Source organism: Lepisma saccharinum, chromosome 11 (genome assembly GCF_977018435.1).
Source record: "Lepisma saccharinum chromosome 11, izLepSacc3.1, whole genome shotgun sequence".
Classification (NCBI taxonomy): Eukaryota; Metazoa; Arthropoda; class Insecta; order Zygentoma; family Lepismatidae; genus Lepisma; species Lepisma saccharinum.
The window spans coordinates 71,754,174-71,776,424 of record NC_139239.1 but is presented as its reverse complement, the minus strand read 5'-3'; positions in this window follow the sequence as shown (position 1 = coordinate 71,776,424).

The following is a 22,251-nucleotide window of genomic DNA, read 5'->3' as shown; positions in this document are numbered from 1 at the left end:
TATTTTGTCATCTGTTCAGTGTGTCACAGACAACTAGTATCAGAAGAACGAAGTGGATAGACTAAATTGTAGATGCGAACTTGGTAACTATATTTGCAAATATTTGACATGTAAGCTGAGACAAAATTCGATATGACCACTTCCACTTGAATTCTATTTTTTTCTACTATTTTTCGTATCGTTTGTTTACTTCCTGTTAGGTTACAGAACGTGCTTTCTCGTTTTGTGTTACGGTACATAATGTGGCTGATTGTAGCTATGTCATTTTTCACAGAGTATGTGTGTTCCTGGCAACCCTGGAACGCATCGCTTCATGACGGGATATGACGTCACCAATGCAATCAAATGTTGTGTGTGGTTGCCAGCATTCAGGCGGCAAAACGGGCTTTTTTGAACGACTGTAGCGCCGAAACGACGCACCAACGAGAAAAATGTTACTGAGAAAAGTTGTTTGTTTTGATGTCCTCTATACGTTTCCGTGTTCCGTGGGCGCCATTAAAATGACACCCTGTATATATATATATATATATTAGGTCAGTCAAAAAGTAAATGCAATGTTTTTCTTTTCTTCCGTAGGTTGGCTGTACAGCTTGCTGCGCTCGCAAGCCAATAGATAGTATCGTTGTCTTCGCCTGTGGCAGGTTACAGCATCATCACTTCAGTTCGCTCTGCAGTGTTGCCAAGTTAACATGGCAGCGCCACTGTCAGTGTGCACCACAGAAGAACAGCATTCTGTAATCCGTTTCTTCTGGTCTGAAGGTGTACCAGGAGTTGAAATCCATAGAAGACTTTCAGCACAATACGGTGACAATGTTTTACCACTGCAAAGTGTTTGCCAGTGGATTGAAAAGTTCAAAAGCGGTCGCACAAGTGTGAAGGATGAGGATAGAGCAGATCATCCAGCCACATCCACTACTGATGACAACATTGAGCAAGTCAGTGAGCTGGTTCTGAATAACCGACGAGTGACTGTTGATGAAGTGGCAAACCATATGCACGTTAGACATGGTTCTGCATTTGAAATTATCCATAACAGGCTCAACTTTCATAAAGTCTGTGCGAGATGGGTCCCTAAAGAACTCTCTGACGAGAACAAGCAAAATCATGTGAGAATCTGTCAGCAATTAATTAATGGACAGACATGCTAACGAAGGTGAAGCCTTTTAGAAACGAATCATCACTGAAGATGAAACCTGGATCCATCACTTCGAACCTGAGAGCAAACGCCAGAGCATGGAATGGAAACACCCTGAATTTCCAGTGAAAAGAAAGAGTCAAGTGTCAACAATCTGCAGAAAAAGTGATGCTCACACTTTTTTGGGACTCAGAAGGGGTAATTATGGAACATTATGTGGAAAAGGGGACAACAATAAACAGTGAACGATACAGTGATATGCTTTCGAACAAGTTGAAGCCTGCAGTTTGAAGCAAACAACGAGGTCGATTGTCGGAAGGCATTATTTTGTTGCATAACAATGCGTGTCCCCATACTGCCGCCAACACCGCTCAATTCTTCAGAATCTGGGCTTCGAGGTGTTAGAGTATTCTGCATACAGTCCCGATCTCGCCCCGTCGGATTACCATCTGTTCGGTCCACTTAAAGATGCTATAAGAGGCCGTCGATTCGACACAGTTCAACAGGTGAAGGAAGCGGTGCATACGTGGCTTGCTGCTCAACCGAAAACCTTCTTTTCTCAAGGTATCGGAAAGCTTGTGGAACGTTGGACCAATTGTATTGAAGTGCAGGGGGACTATGTTGGAAAATTATATCACTGTAAGTTTTCTATTGTCGCTGTGAAAAATAAAAAAAATGATTGCATTTACTTTTTGACTGACCTAATATATTGATGCTGCTAACATAACAGAAAAGGTGATACAGTACATCACGTTGCTTCTAGATTTGGTATGATATACACATAATGTTATTCAATATATAAGTTAATTACTAAATATTTAAAAATGTATGATTACTATTAAATACATATAAATGAATTTCTTTTATACATATATCAGATATTAAAAAAGTAGCAAAATAACTCATTTACAAAGTGGTTATACGAGTATAAAGGTGTTAAAAATACGAAATAGTTGAAATAGCTATCATGTTTAAGTTTTTGTTCAGTTTTTCATTTCATGCTATTAAAAGGTTAAAGAATAACAAAACGCCTGGCATTGATTTAATACCAGCTGAGTTAATTAAATATGGTGGGAAGTCGTTCATACGTCAAATTCATAAATTAATTTGTTTAATATGGAATAAAGAAGAAATCCCTCAACAGTGGAAAGAATCCATAATTGTTCCTGTGTTTAAAAAAGGCGATAAAATGAACTGCAATAATTACCGTGGAATTCCTCTACTCTCAACAACATATAAAAATATTATCTAACATTCTTTTAGGAAGACTAATCCCATATGCTAATGAAATTATAGGTGATTATCAATGTGGATTTAGATGTAACAGATCAACAACAGATCAAAAATTTCACATCAGACAGACACTTGAGAAAAAGTGTCCATCAGCTATTCATCGATTTTTTTTTAAAAAAGCACATGATTCAGTGAAAAGAGATAAATTATATAATATATTAGTCGAGTTTGGAATACCTAAGAAGCTAGTTAGTATGATAAAAGTATGCATCAGTGAAGCAGGAAGTAAAATTCGTGTGGGTATTAATGTGTCTGACAAATTTACAATTCATGATGGGCAGGGGCGCCGACTTGTCAAAATTATTGGGGGACTCTGATCACTGAAATAAATTAATGAATGACTCATTCTCTCCCTTTTTTAAGTTTTGGCCTCAGAGTTCGGAATCTCATAAAAGCCCACGAATTCCTCAAAAATATCAAAATTTTTATTCACAGTTCTAATGCAGAATATTAAATGTCCACGGATGGATATGTCACAAGTTTCGTCAACCATAATAGCAAAATATTCCCGACTTTTAATATCTGCTACCACGGAGCGCAAAACAGATCTCCCCAATATATCAATGATCTCGTTCTGAATGTCATGTTAGAGCCATTTGTAGCCCAAACGTCCCATCCACTACCCTAGTTCATGCACATCGTCTCTTGAAACTCTTTTTAGTAAAAATTTTAACAATACTCATAATTACATACTTAGTATATAGTAATAAGTCATGTATTTTGCTGTCTCTGGTCATAGCCCCCCCTCCCCCAAAGTTGATGGTTTAGTGGTCTCAGACCTCCAAATTGATGGTCTAGAACATTTCAAATGTGTATTTAAAGTTATGTTCATGTGGCACAATTCAGAGTAAACTTTACAAGAGAAGCAAAATAATACATTAGATCCTCTAAAGCAAAATTATTTTGGGGGGCTCTGCCCCCACATCGTTAACATTAGGGGGCTCGATCCCCCAAGCCCCATGGAGTCGGCGCCTATGATGATGGGCTAAAACAAGGAGATGCAATTTTGCCTTAGAATACGCTGTTAGGAAGGTAAAAGAAACTAACGAAGGACTAAAATTAGACGGTGTGATTCAGCTGTTAGCATATGCAGAATAATGCTAAAATATTTTTCAAAACTGCTAAAGAGATAGGTTTGGAAGTTAACAAAGAGAAAACTAAATATATGGTTACAGGCCGAAACCAAGTGTTAGGTAATAATCAACATCTAATTATTGATAACAACTCGTTTGAACCAGTTTCCTAATTCAAATACTTAGGAGTAATACTAACAAATGAAAATTATATTAAAGAGGAAATAAAAAGCAGGCTCAATTCAGGAAATGCATGTTACTTTTCTCTACATAAACTTTTGTCTCCTCGTTTAGTATCTAAGGAACTAAAAGTTAAAATATACAAAACAGTAATTTTACCTGTAGTATTATATGGGTATGAAACTTGGTCCCTTAAATTGAGAGAGGAACATAAATTGAGAGTATTTGAAAATAAGATCCTTAGGAAAATATTTGGACCTAAAAGGGATGAGGTGAGTGGAGAAAGTTACATAATTTAGAAGTACGTAATTTGTATTCATGTCCAGATATTATTAGAATGATTAAATCAGGAAGACTTAGATGTGCAGGCCATGTGGCACGAATGGGAGAGGAAAGAAGAGTTTAAAGGATTCTTGTTGGGAAACCTGATGGTAAGAGACCTGTAGGAAGACGAAGATGGAGGGATAATGTTGAGATGGACCTAAAGGAAATCGGTAGGGATGGAAAAGAGTATATAGATCTTGCTCAGGATAGGAACAGATGGAAGGCCTGTGTTGCTGCAGCCATGAACCTTTGGGTTTAAGAAGGCTAGAGAGTTAGTTAGTTATTAATAGAAAGCAATTAGAGTTCATTGTAATATTTGTCTTGCATTCTTGTTTTATCTTTATTGTGTTGTGCGTATATTGTTATTGGTGTAGAACTGTTAATTATCTATTCAAAGACAAAGGAGAGAGAAAGCATTCACCATTCACAACGGCACTACATTGTGTGTATCCGATGTTATCCTTAGTAAAGTATAGAAGTCAAAACTAATTCCCCCCCACCCACCCACCCAGTCTGTCATTACTGATTGTAGCTTATCATCTAGGCAATGGAGCTGTGGTTAGTGACTGTCCAAGGATTTCCCACTCACTGGGTGTCATTGCTGGACCATCATATCTCCTGACAACGGAATAACTTCTAGTTCATGATTTTACATTTAAATAAAAATTTGGAATATCTGCTCCCAGAGGATGTTTTCTGTTTGAGCTAGTGCCACTGAAAAATTTCTTCAATTGCTTCAAGCTGCGAACGTGATTGAATTTCTGGCTGCGGAAGATGGTCCAGCTATCGAAATCCACAGTCGGATGTGTGCCATACGTGAAGAAGCATGAGTTGACATTAGCATGGTCAGGAGATGGGTGCGGACTGCACGCACAGACAACCCAGCCACAGCCACTTAGAAGAGGAGTACCGCAGATGCACTTGAAATTAACCAGGAGTATTTTTTCATATCATGTGAATGACTACATTTTATAATTAATAGGAAAGCAATTACACTGTCATTTAATTTTCAAATATTCTGTTCCTGTTTTGTGTTTATTTATTAACAATTTTATCATGACATAATTTACGTACAACCTCTGAAATTACCTTAATTAGTTGGAACCTTGCTGGTCAGATATTTATTCCAGTAGTTTCCAAATTAATTGTTATTAATACGCTGTCTACCTTTGTTTTTTTAAAGAATTGATCACTTCAGAATCTTAGAGCACTGCATTTTTTTATCGTGTGTATGTACATTAAATTGTTTATTCAGAATCTTGTTGAACAAGTGTATTTACTTCTTTCAGTAGTCCATAGTCATCTCATACCTTTGAACAATGAAGAATTCTTCACTGGAGCTCCTTGGGTGTTGTGAAGATGGAACAGGATGGTGTTATGGTAAGGTATTGCATACCAAATAGGATAATCTGACAGGACTTGTAACATTAATTTTGGTAATAAGTTGATTTTTTATTTTATTTTGAATTTAGACCTGTTGTGTCAATGACAGTTAAGGCTTAAGTATGAAAAATTATTACATGATTGAAGTGTTGACCTACTGTGACCTTTCAAATGACATCTTCAATAGAGCTATAGTATGGGGCTGTAGTTTTAGTATTGTTGCCAGTTTTATAGAGTATACAGTATCATAGCTGTTCAAAATTGACTTGTACCCTTTTTGCACATAAAATCACAAAGTTGTATGACAAACTTTGTCATAAGCGACATTCTGCTGTGAATTAATTTGCCATTTACTCAAGTGAGTATTTGTAAGATATTTGATTCAGGACTGCCAACCTCAAATGGCTTATTTAGCGTAACAAGTTACCTAATTTATTGTTTGCACGTGAGATGGCATCACTAGGCGGCAATACATTTGAAGTTCTTTTGTAATACCACTGGTACTCAATAGATGTCCTCGGTTGACACTTTGTAAAGAAATAGTCTTCTTTCTTATTTTTTTTTTATTCGTTGAGTTATATAAATACTCTTGTAAATTATAATTTAATTAAGTAATGACATTATGCAAATTGTACTATTAATACGAAATCATCTGGGATTTATGCATTCATCTTGGGAAGAATGAATGTGCATATGATCTGAGGTGGAGAGTACGGCAGGATGGGAGTGTTTGGAAAACCCGGAAAAAAAGGACGGAACGAAAGGATTCTGGTGGAAAGAGGAGAAAAAAATGGACGAGTAAATTGGACATTATGATGGAAATCGAGGGATATCCGCTCAATCATAAACGTACGAGTTGATCTAAATAGAAAGATTGGAGCACGAAAGATGATGTTTGCCGATTTGATGATAATATGAAGCCGATGGACGCTTTTACGAAGGATAAGTGAATTTTCTTTTCGGCTTACAGGAATTGATGGTTGATATGCACAGTGACTATGTAAGTACGTAAAATTCTTTTATCTAAGTGACTACCAGATGCTGATGTAAGGATAATTGAGAAAACCACCAATCATCGCATTCTGTATTATGCTAGCATTCGTGTGCAAAGGGTTATGGCCATAACATATTCGCGTTAACGCAATACCGCAAAACGTGGTCGGTAACAAAGGATTCTAAGAATAGCTATGTGAAAAAATATCGTTGACTAGTCATAATAAACATTTATGAACAACATAGGTAATCTATTCATATTGTCTGTAAAGAGTATTGATTTCTCATTCATTGGCTTGTATGTAGCGCAAAGGCGTAATTAGGTCAAGGTCACGTGACGCATGATATCATATATGATTTAGCTCTTATCAAAGTAGATGTTGAAATCTCAGTAAAATTCGTTGTTTATGTGACCAACGTCTCATTTAAAAACAAAAGTCTAATGATAAGTTCATTTTGAATTCCGGCTGATGTTTATTATTTTTATTACGCATCCATATCTGTAAGAGATGCATAGAGTCGGGAAAGATTGAATAAAAGGTACACCGCCATCCTTTGAGTGATATTAAAGTGTTGTCTGTCACAGATCGGTGTACTTCTAGAAAGTTTTGAGCAGGGTCAATTTAATTGTTTCATACCGACACGAGTAAAAATGTAGTAGTTGTTATTAACATATGGCCTTTGTTCAGCGTTAATTAATAATTGTGAACCTTAATATACGAATTCTTTATCATGTTAATTGGTGAATAAAGTTCCTATTGTTAACTCGCGGTGTTGCAATTTAACCCAAAGGGTACCTCAGTGTGTAGAACATATTAGCATTTTGTGTACTAATACCAGTTTATTTCCAGAAGGGGGGAAGCCCACCTCCCACTTTTCATCCTGAGATTTGTCAGTAATAATTGAATTATGAGGATATCTAGGGGCATACATTACTGTTAAGTTGTTAACCAGTACTACCTTGAAATGGTGTTCTTAATCATCGGAATGATAGTTCCATGGTAATTTCAAGGGAATCTAGTATGGTGGCATAGGCCTTAAGTAAAGTTCTAGTTTCATCTCTCGCGGGAATTGTCAGTGGTTTTGATCCCAGGTGGCATACCAGTTTAGTATAACCTGTCACTTTGAGAAATGAAATTTCGAAGCACGACATTCGTATGAATAATCAGGGGATTATTTGAGTTTGGTCTAATTCAGCATATAGGGTGTGCCTAAAAAGGGGGTACATTTTAGTTAAATGAGAAAGTCGGATAGTGTTATGAAATTTGTTAACTAACAACTTGAAGACTTAATCAGGTGTGGCTTAACTTAACGTACAGGGTGTACCTAAAGGAAAGGTATAGTTTGTTAATTAATAAATGAAAGACTTTGTGATTCATTGTGGAAGTTAGGCTCCACTTTACCTATAGCGAGCGTTTATTCGACAACGAAAGGTGGTTTCCGTGGGAAGTTTATTAAATTTATTTGGAATCACATTTTATGAACATAAGTTTAACTTGTGGCCCTCCAGTCATAGCTTCTAGCGCTACTGGCGAGACGAACAAGAACAGATTGAATGGTTTAGGAATTTAGTTGGGAGTTTCGAGCAAGGTTGAAATTTGAGTTGGAGGTTCTTGTCACGCGGTGGAATGTAGGGAAGACCCCTCCACTGGCGGATACGTCTCATATAAGATTATGAGACTTAGTGGCTGAGTGGCTACAGTTGTAACTTTAAAAAAAAAAAAAAAAAAGGATTTTGGATTTTTTTTTATATAATTTTCTTTGACTAGTAAAATGGGTACTGAGAAGGAACCAGTAACTCTTGAAGCCCTCTTTGCTCTAGTTATGCAGAGCAAGAAAGAGACTCAAGAGAACTTTGAAAAATCAAACGAATCGCTCAGGTCTGAGTTACAAGCGAGTCATGAAAAGACTACAGAGCTACTCAGATCTGACCTGGCACAAATGCAAAGAGATACCGCGGATCACATTTCAAAGCTGAAATCTGAAACTGAAGAACTTCGGCGTTGCGTATCCCAGTATCGCGTGGAGTGTATGACCAGGGCAGAGGCGGTAGAGAAAAAATATGATGCATTATCTAGCAGACTAGATGATGAGGTACAGGGTGTTCATGAAGTTTTGGATCGAATGAAAATAGGGCAGATGGAACAGTTTGAGATCTTTAAGGGTCAGATAGATGAGAAGTTCAGAGATAGAGTACAGGATAGTAAAGGGAAAATAGTACCGGTGGCGCTGCAAACGCGGGAAGAGGTTGAAAAGCTAGTAGATCGCGTGAAGTCTGAGAGGGTCGAACCTTCTTCATCTCAATTGCTTGTTCAGGAAGCTGCAACCCAGTGTGGGGTGAAAAGTAATCTGGGTGGTGACATGGTGTCAACAGAAATACTTTCTACCCTCAAATCATTAGATATGTTGATGGGAAAATTCAATCACATGATCACTTGTTTAGAAGATAGACGTTCTTTGGGGACGAATCATGATAGAGTGGAAAATGAAAGGTGTTTTTTGAAAGGGGGTTTGATCTCCCGAAAACGTGGGGTTGATAAGGCAACTTCGACGGAGGATTCGGATGCTGAGGTTAACCATGTTATGTTCAAACTTGGCTCTCACCAAGCGAGGGGGGCAACAAGTAGAGATTCTTCGAGTAGTAACGTGGAAATAGGGGAAGGGGCTTCTTCTAGTAGTAAAAGGAGATCCATGAAATCCCGCTACAGAAAATATTTGAAGCATAAGGATAAGGTAGACCTAGGAGAGGGTGGTGATCAGGATAATTCAGGTGTTCGAGAGGTTCGTCGTTCGTCACCCAGGAATGTAGTTCAGGTTAAGCCGCAAGACTTACTGAAGTTTCCTAAATTCAATGGTATTATCACAGATGTCACTCCAACCGAGTTCTTAGAAAAGGTCGAGGAACTTTTGAGTTTGTACAATTTAGACGAAAATGAGTATCTCAATTATGTCCCAAAATTATTGCTAGATAGTGCTAAAGTATGGTACAATGGAAGAAAGGCTGACCTTCTTTCATACAAGCACTTTAAGGAGGAGTTTATTGGCCATTATGAAAGTTCGAGATGGCGTAGCTCTTGCCTAGCTAAGATCTTGAATTCCCCTTATGTTCGTTCTTCAGAGGAGAGTGTCTTGCAATTCTTCTCTAAGAACTATAAATTACTTAGATCTATCCAACCTAATGCAGAAGAGACACAAATCATTGCTCAGCTCAGTACGTTATTACCGTACAAATTGAGAGAACACTTTGTAATGGCTGACCTTTCTTCATTCTCTGATGCGATCCATGCAATCGAGAACTTCGAATCCTTAAAAGAGGTAAATTTGAAAAGGGAGCTGAATCCTTTCTCCAAGCCAAAGAGCAACAAGGTAGGGGTAAATAAGGTGTCTATAAATTCTCAGGATGCTGATGCTTCTCTTAAGTGTGAATCTCAAATTCAGAAAAGGTCACCGTTGGCGGTCAGGAAAGATGGGAGGGCTAGTCCAAAGTCAAAAATGTTTCGATCTAGTACCACCTTCATTCCTGAGAACTCGTGGCAGGGAAACGAAGCAGATCTCACATCGTAGGGGGTGATGTGGGTGATCATAAAAGTAATCCTCCTGTAAAAACCAGCTCGTCCGTAAATAGGGGTGCGAGGGGTTCTGGGATTGACTTGTCTGGACCCATGTTGGAAGACAAACAGTTCATTGGTGACAGCATGTTTGTCAGATTAGCACAAAAGTTTGGTGACCATCAAGTCAGTATTGATGAGGACGGTAACCGTCGAATCGGTTTGTCAGTGAGTGGTCAAACTTCCGAACAATTAATAGCACGTATAAGGTCTGCTCCTAGATTGGCTGATTCTGTTGTGCTCATGGTAGGCACAAATGATATATTAAAATTTAGGCCTGGTGATGAAATTAAAAGGAATTTGAAGGAGATTGTTGATCTTTTAAAGGAAAGAGTTAAGGATATTACACTTCTTTGCCTTCCACCCATTCCGAAAGTTATGAAATCCAAAGATAGTATTGTCTGGCGTAAATGGCACGAAATTAACGAGTTCATTCGCTCTCTTAAGGAGGGTGATATTGTCAAGGTACATGACCTGAGTTCGTTGTTTCTGATAGATAATACTAATATTCGTGAGGAGCTGTTTGAAAGTTTCTTAGGCAATCCTTCTCATAGGAGAATAGACAAAGTGCACTGGAACCGATATGGCATGTTACTAGCGCTGGAGTATTTGAGACAAGTAGGGGTCTTACAGAATTTAGGTAGGAGTCAACCTAATCGTGAAGCTCAACGCGTAGTGGAGTCAGGTGTTCAGTATGAGGGTGTGCAATCCCGGGAGTCAGTTGTTAGTAGAGGTTCGGAAAACGTTAAGGGAACTTTCGTCCATGCGCAGGGGGCGGGAGTACAGTAACCATTCCTGCCATTCGATTTGTAAATATGTACAATAGTGATTCTGATTCAGATTTTTGTGATCAGATTAGTTCTAAAAAAATACCGATTAATGTAGATTTTCATGATAAAGGTTCTGCCCTGATAAAAGTAAAAATTCTTGATAGGGAATTTAACGCGCTCTGTGATAGTGGGGCTGAACTGAGCTTGCTGTCTTATGATGCGTGGAAAGAATTGTCTTCCATGATTTCTAGGCCAAGATTGGAGCCTGCTTCACACATCAGGTTGTTTGATTATACTGGAACTAAATCAAAAGCAGTAGATGGAATCACTAAGTTAATGATTAGTTTAGGTGGGCATGACGTATTTGTTCAATTAGTGGTAGTAAGGAGTTTAAGTGTACCATTGTTGTTGGGTTTAGATGTTATCTACAAAATTCACGGTGAACTAAATTTTGATTTAAATGCCTTTTTTTATAATACACCCAATGGTAAGGTTTTCCTGAGGTTTACTCCACTAGAACAGGTCGATCCAAGTCCTCAAGATTTAAGTATAAGAGAAGTTTGTTGTTCACAAGACTCCTCGAGCAAATGTTTTTCTGAATTCGGCGACCAAATTAAACGATCCTTAGTTATAGACGAATCTCATTCTTCGCAATTAATAGCAATGTTACAAGAGTTTCAAGACATGTTTACCGAAGTACCGGGTTTATGCAAGGAATATGTGCATAGGATGGAGCTAGACACGAACGAACCCATTGTACGAAAAAACTATCCCATTCCATATGCGTATCGTGCAAAGGTGAAGGAACAGCTGAATCAGATGCTTGAATGGAACGTAATAGAACTTTCTGATTCAGAATACCATTCACCTTTGCTGGTTGTTCCAAAACCCGATGGTGCTATCAGGTTATGTGTTGATCTAAAAAAGATCAATCAGCATGTCAAACTCAAGCAACTTGCACCGCTGAAGATTAATGAGTTACTTACATCATTCCAGGGGTGCAAATACTTCACATCCCTTGATATGGGGAATGCCTACTGGCAAGTTCCTCTCGATCCAGACAGTAGAAAATATACGGCCTTTTCGTTTGATGGGATATTATACCAGTTCAAGAGAGTGGTATTTGGGTCAGTTAATGGTACTTCAGTGTTTGTCGATGTGATGAACCGTGTTCTTGGATCCTTTAGCGACTTCACTGTTGTATATGTCGATGACATAATCATTAAATCCCAAGATTTCGAGTCCCATCTTGAACATGTAAGGTTAGTGCTGTCCAGGTTGAAACGTGCAGGATTTACATTGAAAGTGGAAAAGTGCAAATTTGTGGTACAAGAGTTAAAGTTTCTTGGCCATGTCATATCCACTCAAGGCTATCATAAAGATCCAGCCTATGTTGTAAGCATAGAACAATTACCAAAACCGGAGAACCTAAAACAACTACAGAAGGTTCTGGGTTGCTTCAATTGGTTGAGCAAGTATATTCGTAACTATTCAATGTTGGCACACCCCCTTTATGAACTTCTCAAACAGAAAAGTAAGTGGAAATGGAGTATTGAAGCAGATGTTGCTTTTAAAGAATTAAAAGAGGTAGTCAAAAGGGAGGTTACTTTGTTTTATCCGGACTTTGAGAAAAATTTTTACATTCAGACCGATGCGTCTTTGGTGGGCATAGGCGGTTTCTGCTATCAGATGGTAGACGAACATATCAGACCCTTGGGGTTTGTAAGCAGGTTGCTGAAATCGTACGAAAAATCTTATACTTCGACTGAGATAGAAGTTTTGGCCATACTCTTTACGATATCAAAATTCTCCTCCTTTCTCAAAGGAAGGCAGTTTATAGTAATCACTGACCACAAGGCACTTACCTGGCTCGAGACCGCTCATACCTGGAACGCCAGACTCACCCGATGGTTTATACAGATACAAGAATATTCTTTTGTGGTGCAGTACTGTAAGGGATCAGAAAACGTTGTGGCTGATACTCTTAGTCGTAGTTTTCCTGGTGTGACCCTCTCAGAGTTTAACGTTAATTGTTCAGGTGCTCAGTCCTTAGGTAGCTTAAACTTAACCAAGGAGGAATTGGTTTCGGCGCAAAGGGAAGATCCCTACCTGAAAGAAATTATCTGTCACGTATTGGGAGAGGTACAGTCCAGTGTGTCTCGCTCAAGGTCTTGGGGCCAAACTTATGTTGTAGAGGACGAAATTTTATATATCAAGGATTTTCATGATCCGAGTAAATTGAGGATTTGTGTACCAATAAATTTGATCGGTAGGATCTTAATACATTGTCATGATAACTCGGGACATTTCGGCGTAGCTAAAACTCTCGCTCTGATTTTCAAACGTTTTCATTGGAAGAACATGAAGAATGACATCAAAGATTTTGTCAGGGACTGTGATGTTTGCGAAAGAACGAAACCCAATAAGCATCCGTCAAAATTTGTTTCAAGGTCTCATATAATTGATAGACCAGGTGGAACTTTGTTTTTGGACTTACAAGGACCGTTCGCGTCGGGGCCTAAAAAGGAAAGATTCTTGTTCACGGTTTTGGATGCCGCATCCAGATACTTAGTTGCTTATCCAGTTGTAAATAGTAATGCTCAAACTGTCCTCGCGAAATTGATAAAAATTTATTTTGTTCATCTTAGCATACCTATGCAGGTGTTTACAGATAACGGACCACAATTTAGGTCAAAGTTGTTTCAGGAGGCGATGGAGAAGCGGGGAGTAAAGGTTGCATATACTCCAACATATCATCCTTCCTCAAATATGGTAGAACGTTACCATAGTGAACTAAATAGGCTTATGAGGGTCTTATGTTTCGATAATCATGCGAAATGGCCTGAGAGAATTGAGCAAGCTCTCTTCCTTTTGAATAATTCAGTATCGTCGCAAACAGGTTTCACTCCTGCTGAACTGAGACTGAATGTGAGTAGAAAACTTGTAGACTTCCATTCTATACTTAACGATGTTGGGAATGGCACTTGGGATTCAAAATTGCTGATGGCAAGTTGGTCGAGTTCTTCTAAAAGACGAAATAAGCTGAATCAAATCAATGAGAGAAGATTCAACAGACCAGTTATTAAAATGGGGAATTTAGTCTTTGTTAAAAACCATCAACTTGGCAACTTAAGTGACAAGGTTATAAAAAAGTATTGTGAACTTTACTTAGGACCGTACTTATGTATAAAAAACACCAATGATTCTACGTTGAATTTGGTAGATTGCTTAACTGGAGATATATTAGAAAATCATTCCATTGAAAATTGTAAAGTGTGGAGTTGCACTGAGGAGAAATTAAGATTTTGGTTGCAGAAGGTTATGGCTATGGGATTGGATATTATTACAGATATTAAGCCTAATCTTTTAGACTTGTGCAAAACTGATCATTCTAATAAAGATGTAGTTCAGTTGTAAGGGTTAGTGGCGAAGGAAGGTTCGTGATTGCGACGGCCATGTGAGTTTATGCCAGCGGCGGACAGTCTTGTCAAGTGGGCATAATCTTACGACAGGTCAACATATGACTGAAGGGGTTATTCAGGAGTCAGTATCTATATTGAGGTACTTCAGGAAAGGGTGACAAGTGCGAGCTTGGGCTTCTTACTCTTTGGTAGAAGGCATGCAACTTTATCTTGTAGCAAGATCAGATTCGTGTAAATAATGTATATTATAATTCATAATTAGCTATTATGTAAATCTTGTGCAGTATGTCTAATGTCTATGTGTGTACTTTGAAGTGAGATGTTTGTAAGGTGTTGAATTTCAAGAAGAGATGTTAGTGTACTGGGTTCAGCCCTTGTTGGGCGCCATTTATGACAAACTTTGTCATAAGCGACATTCTGCTGTGAATTAATTTGCCATTTACTCAAGTGAGTATTTGTAAGATATTTGATTCAGGACTGCCAACCTCAAATGGCTTATTTAGCGTAACAAGTTACCTAATTTATTGTTTGCACGTGAGATGGCATCACTAGGCGGCAATACATTTGAAGTTCTTTTGTAATACCACTGGTACTCAATAGATGTCCTCGGTTGACACTTTGTAAAGAAATAGTCTTCTTTCTTATTTTTTTTTTATTCGTTGAGTTATATAAATACTCTTGTAAATTATAATTTAATTAAGTAATGACATTATGCAAATTGTACTATTAATACGAAATCATCTGGGATTTATGCATTCATCTTGGGAAGAATGAATGTGCATATGATCTGAGGTGGAGAGTACGGCAGGATGGGAGTGTTTGGAAAACCCGGAAAAAAAGGACGGAACGAAAGGATTCTGGTGGAAAGAGGAGAAAAAAATGGACGAGTAAATTGGACATTATGATGGAAATCGAGGGATATCCGCTCAATCATAAACGTACGAGTTGATCTAAATAGAAAGATTGGAGCACGAAAGATGATGTTTGCCGATTTGATGATAATATGAAGCCGATGGACGCTTTTACGAAGGATAAGTGAATTTTCTTTTCGGCTTACAGGAATTGATGGTTGATATGCACAGTGACTATGTAAGTACGTAAAATTCTTTTATCTAAGTGACTACCAGATGCTGATGTAAGGATAATTGAGAAAACCACCAATCATCGCATTCTGTATTATGCTAGCATTCGTGTGCAAAGGGTTATGGCCATAACATATTCGCGTTAACGCAATACCGCAAAACGTGGTCGGTAACAAAGGATTCTAAGAATAGCTATGTGAAAAAATATCGTTGACTAGTCATAATAAACATTTATGAACAACATAGGTAATCTATTCATATTGTCTGTAAAGAGTATTGATTTCTCATTCATTGGCTTGTATGTAGCGCAAAGGCGTAATTAGGTCAAGGTCACGTGACGCATGATATCATATATGATTTAGCTCTTATCAAAGTAGATGTTGAAATCTCAGTAAAATTCGTTGTTTATGTGACCAACGTCTCATTTAAAAACAAAAGTCTAATGATAAGTTCATTTTGAATTCCGGCTGATGTTTATTATTTTTATTACGCATCCATATCTGTAAGAGATGCATAGAGTCGGGAAAGATTGAATAAAAGGTACACCGCCATCCTTTGAGTGATATTAAAGTGTTGTCTGTCACAGATCGGTGTACTTCTAGAAAGTTTTGAGCAGGGTCAATTTAATTGTTTCATACCGACACGAGTAAAAATGTAGTAGTTGTTATTAACATATGGCCTTTGTTCAGCGTTAATTAATAATTGTGAACCTTAATATACGAATTCTTTATCATGTTAATTGGTGAATAAAGTTCCTATTGTTAACTCGCGGTGTTGCAATTTAACCCAAAGGGTACCTCAGTGTGTAGAACATATTAGCATTTTGTGTACTAATACCAGTTTATTTCCAGAAGGGGGGAAGCCCACCTCCCACTTTTCATCCTGAGATTTGTCAGTAATAATTGAATTATGAGGATATCTAGGGGCATACATTACTGTTAAGTTGTTAACCAGTACTACCTTGAAATGGTGTTCTTAATCATCGGAATGATAGTTCCATGGTAATTTCAAGGGAATCTAGTATGGTGGCATAGGCCTTAAGTAAAGTTCTAGTTTCATCTCTCGCGGGAATTGTCAGTGGTTTTGATCCCAGGTGGCATACCAGTTTAGTATAACCTGTCACTTTGAGAAATGAAATTTCGAAGCACGACATTCGTATGAATAATCAGGGGATTATTTGAGTTTGGTCTAATTCAGCATATAGGGTGTGCCTAAAAAGGGGGTACATTTTAGTTAAATGAGAAAGTCGGATAGTGTTATGAAATTTGTTAACTAACAACTTGAAGACTTAATCAGGTGTGGCTTAACTTAACGTACAGGGTGTACCTAAAGGAAAGGTATAGTTTGTTAATTAATAAATGAAAGACTTTGTGATTCATTGTGGAAGTTAGGCTCCACTTTACCTATAGCGAGCGTTTATTCGACAACGAAAGGTGGTTTCCGTGGGAAGTTTATTAAATTTATTTGGAATCACATTTTATGAACATAAGTTTAACTTGTGGCCCTCCAGTCATAGCTTCTAGCGCTACTGGCGAGACGAACAAGAACAGATTGAATGGTTTAGGAATTTAGTTGGGAGTTTCGGGCAAGGTTGAAATTTGAGTTGGAGGTTCTTGTCACGCGGTGGAATGTAGGGAAGACCCCTCCACTGGCGGATACGTCTCATAGTTGGTTCTTGCAACTGATGTGACTAGCTATTCCATTTTCCCCCATGATATTTATTTGTAAAATTTTGTACTAGTTCGTGAATTTTCCAGTAACTCTTGCGACAGAATTAGATTTGGAGCTTTTTTTATTTTTATGGGGGGATCTTCATGCATTTCACACAATTCCCATTTAACTTTTATTAAGGTATCATAATTTTTCATGTTAGTAGTAACAATTGGCCAGAGTTCCTTTTTAACACATACTTCCGAGTTTTAGTGATAACTTGCTGCGTATTTTCTAGGGTGGTTTTTCACTTCCATATACTACTGTATAATATTTTTCTTCACACGAATCATTCGTTTGTAGTCTTAGTTATGAACTGATGCTGCCATCTAGGTCATATGTGTGATGCGTGAAGGGGTTTTCTGAATTGGTCTGTTTACCATGTAGTGACTTATTGTGTAGTTTCGAATTGCCAAAACATCTCTAAATGCTTCGTAGTTAGATTATGATGGTCTCAAGGATGACACCCCTTTGGGCTTCAAATGGAGAGCAAGGAGCGAGTAAAAACGGGAGTAGTCTGTGGAATGCCTTGTCAAAGAGAAACTGGAATGTTTGCATAAATTACCTCCTTCTTCAATAAATAGGTTTTTGGGAAGTATAAACAGTGCTAATTTCTTTCACTATTCTGTGATACTTTTTTCCTATCTTCTATGAACAAAAATACCTTGTCAATGGGAAGCGTGGATGCTTGAGTAAGGTAGTTAAACGTCTTTTTTCGCCAATAAATTGAACTTTTTGGGAACTCCAAACAGTGGTAATTACTTTCACCAACATTGGAATTCACTGTAATAATCATTTCCACAATTCTGCAAATCTTCGTCGGGAAGAACCGGAATGGATTGATACGCATTGACCTAAATAAAACTGTTTCTAGATGACTGCAATGCAAAAGAAGCGACATATTTAAACATTTACTTTTTAAAAAGATAGAGCATGAGGATTATCCATATGAATTCTCCATAAAAATTATAACAAAATGGCAGAATTTTGCATTAAATCATGAGATATTTACAGATATATTGAATCGGTAATTTTACTCACACACTGATATGCCTATATCGGCTTATACCGATAGTGTACAGATTAATCTATCCCATCCCTATATTGTGTGCTTTTGCAATAGACCTGTCTGTATGCACATGTCTCATCAGCATTTTCCCACTCCTAAATATGTGGTTTGAAAGGCCAAGTTGAAAAGGGTGTGAAGTGGAAACATTATTGCTTCGGAACATCCTTTAATTACATAAGTGACATTAAGTCAACTCCATGCCTGTTTTGGTGTATGTTCTTGATGGCTTTGCTCAGTTTGGTGTGATTTATGAAACATTTGGTTTAAAAAGACTTCACAGATTCAAATTAGTTTGCAAAAAGATCTTGGATGGTTTTGTTGTCAAAATTTTGTCACTGTGTTTGGTTGGTTACCTTGTTGGAATCTTTACTGGCTCTCTTGATGACCAAAATGTATTTGTATCATGAACGAGATCCGCTTTGGAAGTGGGAATATGCTTTTAGTAAACTATTAATTTCATTTTTTGAATTTAGTTTTGTGATATACCACATTCCGTACATTTTTGTCTAATTTTTTATGGTGACATGACAGCCTTCATTCAAATCCTTGATGATGTCATGGATAAGGATTTTTAAGTGATAAAAATGCACTGGACACATTCATTAATTATGTCCAGTTATTTCATAGAATTTGGAAACAGTGACATCAGTATCTGTGAATGTTATTTGGTCCCAGCCAGCCAGCTTGTTGAAATTTATGAATAATTCCAACAGTGTCTGCTTTTTTTTTTCTTTCTTCAAATTATAGGATTTAATATTACTTTGGATTAGGCAAGGCACTATATAATAGTATTCAATATTAATAATAGACCTAGTGTTCTATCATTGATAGGCTGATAGATCTTTTGCTTTTTGCTGATCATTGAAGTTGAGGAAATATTTCAGTTCACGAAAATGTGAAGGCAAGTTTATCACTACTGATGCCAGTAATTTCAGGCATGTTTGTCTTCAAGAAAGAAAAATTGGTTCCCCAGAGGACAATTGGCAATGATGTCACAAGGTTTCACATACCTTGTAGTGGGGTTTTGCCTGCATGCTGCAATTCCAGGGGTTCTGGCTTCGAATCCCAGCCTGGGGTTTCTGTGTGTCCCTTCATCAGTTTAATCATACCACTCATTCTCATCATCGCAATTAGTCAAAAGTGGCAGAAAAGCAATTCTAAGTAAAAAAAAAAATCAAAGGTGGTTTCATGTTATACTATTGGGGATGCTAGCTGATTATGTAGCAGTCATGAGTGTTTTGTTTTAAATTTTTGATTGTTTTGTTCAGCCAAGGAAGCATCAACTATTACAGGGTAAACTTGTTCTTTACGCCAATTAAGACTACACTCCTCACTAGATATTTTAATGTCTGTAATGGTCTAAATCAATTATTGAATATTTCTGAATTGGATATTGAGGAGTTTAACCATCCTTCAGTACACTCTACAGCATCATAACTGTTACTACACTAAGAGCAGCGTGGTTTTGGAATGAATTCCTCTTTGATTTGAATAATGTTTATTTTGATTGTCAGTACCAATTAAGTATTGGTTGGAATTTAATTGCTGATGCCATTACCAATTTTTCTGGAACTTGGATGTTTTGCATAGTCTGAAAAAATGTCATGTGCACTTTTGCAAATTCTGAGTATCCTGGAAATTAATGTAAAATTCATAACTTTTATTTTTGTGGCAGCATTGTAGAGAGAAAATAAGTGCTTGTTAAATTATCTCTTATGAATCATATTTTAAAGCAATGATGTAGTTATATTGGAATATTTACATTAGAGATGGACTGATGAAATTTTGGCAGATACTGATAAAGCAGATATAAAATTTACCCATAACTGATATTCTACTGATCTGTTACAAAATTCCCAGTGGTTCATTGACCTCTGTAATATGTGCATGTTATAGTGGAACCAGAAGGAAAGAAACCTGCGCAGACCCGTGACTCCTGTGCACCGTACTTCCACGTGGAAGGGAGGGGGAGAGTTGACCATGCTTCCTTATGGCCTGAGCTGAAGGAAGGAAGAGAAAGCTGCACGGGGACTTTTCGTTCAAGGTTTCTTTCCTTGTAGTCGCTGTATACCAGATGAATCAAGCTTTTGCAATACAATGGAAACTGTGTATTTAAACATCTTTTTTTATAAAAGAAAAATAGTTTGGTAATACATGTTTATATGCTTAACAAAATGGCACAACATCGCTCTAGTTTGTAAGATTTTTATAGATATATTGGATCGGTACAGTTATCATTAATTTTACCAATAAAGTGATATAAGAATATGCCTATCTTGACTGATATCGATAGAGTACATATTATTCTGTCCCATCCCTAATTTACACGTTGAAATTAATAAACATCCTGAAGTAATTTGAACAGAAGTATCGTTCTGGGTCAGATCAACAAGAGTATTGACTCGTCCCTAGCTAACGCTATAATTTTGTTCTATTAATTTTTGTGCCCACTGCCACCATCCTCATTGGAATTTGCTGCACTGTTGCTTTCTGTGCATTCTGTTTTTAACTGCTGCTGTTGTGTTGTTACATAGAAACTATACATGCAGAGATATTGTACATTCTGATTTTGATGCATAAAATATGTATCTCAACCATAGGCATGTGCAGACTAATTTATTAGGGAGAGACTTAAAGGGAGTTTCAATTGCCTATCTGAACAATGTTAGCCCAATTGTCGTAATTTCATGTTCCCTTGCACAGAAACTATTAGGTACATGAGGATAACATTTTAATATTGCAATCTTTATTAGTTATCACTTTAGCACAAGTTTTCCTATTATTGTGACAATATTTATACAGAAGTAAGTCTTGAAGCTTTCCTGGCGACGAATGATGAATAAATTCTCTCTGGCTATTGACCAGGTCAATTCTAGAAAAGTTTCAGAGCTTTCGAGAGCTAACGTCACTCTCATATTCAGGGTACAAGATGAGTGACATTAGCTCTCTGAAGCTCAGAAACTTTTCCAGAATTAACCTAGTCAATAGCCAGAGATAATTTATTCATCAGTATTTATACTATTTAAATAATGAAAGTAAACAATTGAAAATCAATATTGATACAGAGTAACCCAATCTGACAAAAGTAATAAAATGTAAGGTTATATGTTGACAGAAAATATCAGCTGAATCACTCATTAAAAAAATCTGTGGGTTCAGTTTTTCCAAGTTTTCTGTTGTGCATTACTTCATAATACAATATTGTACCTGGTTACTTGGTAGTTAATACAATGTGTTACATACCATTTGAAATGGTAAGAATTCCAGCTTTGACACATGAAGTAACAATCATCTTAACTGCATGATTTCTGATTATTATAGTGAACAATATCACATTGTTTTGGAGAGCGTGGAGCCAGTCTAGTCAGTAGCGTGTCTGACTACCATGTGGGAGACCCAGGTTCTATTCCCAGGTTGGATGATCTTAGGTCTGAATTTTTCCGACCTTGTCCTCCCATAAAGTAGCTCTGGGGTTCACCTAGCCTCATATCAATGGGTATGGGGGGAGCATAAATGTGGCCAAAGCATGGTGCCATCACATCACATCATCACCTCCATGCCGTCATGGCATGGTGCTATATGCCATGGGGAACTTTACTAACCTTATCTTTGGAGAGTGTGTTTGGTGCATCAAATGAAACTAAGTTCTTGAATTTGCATTATTTTAACCTTTAGACTGCCGAGCAGGTTTTTGAGAGTAGCCTCTCTCTGGCTGCCGCCTTTGCGCACGATTTTTAAATTTTACACTTATTTCAGAAAAACGTTATCTCTCTGAGACTATTTGAGCAATCTACTTCCGGTAGCATTTGTTTTGCAGCTAGAACATCAGGGCATGCAACCGTGCAGGAAGTCATTTGGGAGTGAAGCTAGCAAACCCTGGGCCTCGCAGGCTGTTGCACCACAGGTTATTTATCATCATCACTTTTCCAGTCTCTTTTGACTTCTCTGGATGATCATCTTTCTCTAGTTTGCACTATCCCTCTCTCTCTCCCCCTTCTGTTTCCTCATCAATGTAAGGATGTAATTAATGTGCATTGGAAATCAGTTTTACTATACTTATGAGGTACTATCAAAAAGTTTCAAGACAAGGCTGCATGTACAGTCACAGGGAGCACAGACCTTCATGAGTCAGTGTGCCAAGAGACATTGTCCTGTATACATTGGGAGCTGTTCAACTGGTGCTTTCTTACCATGTGCATTACCACGTCT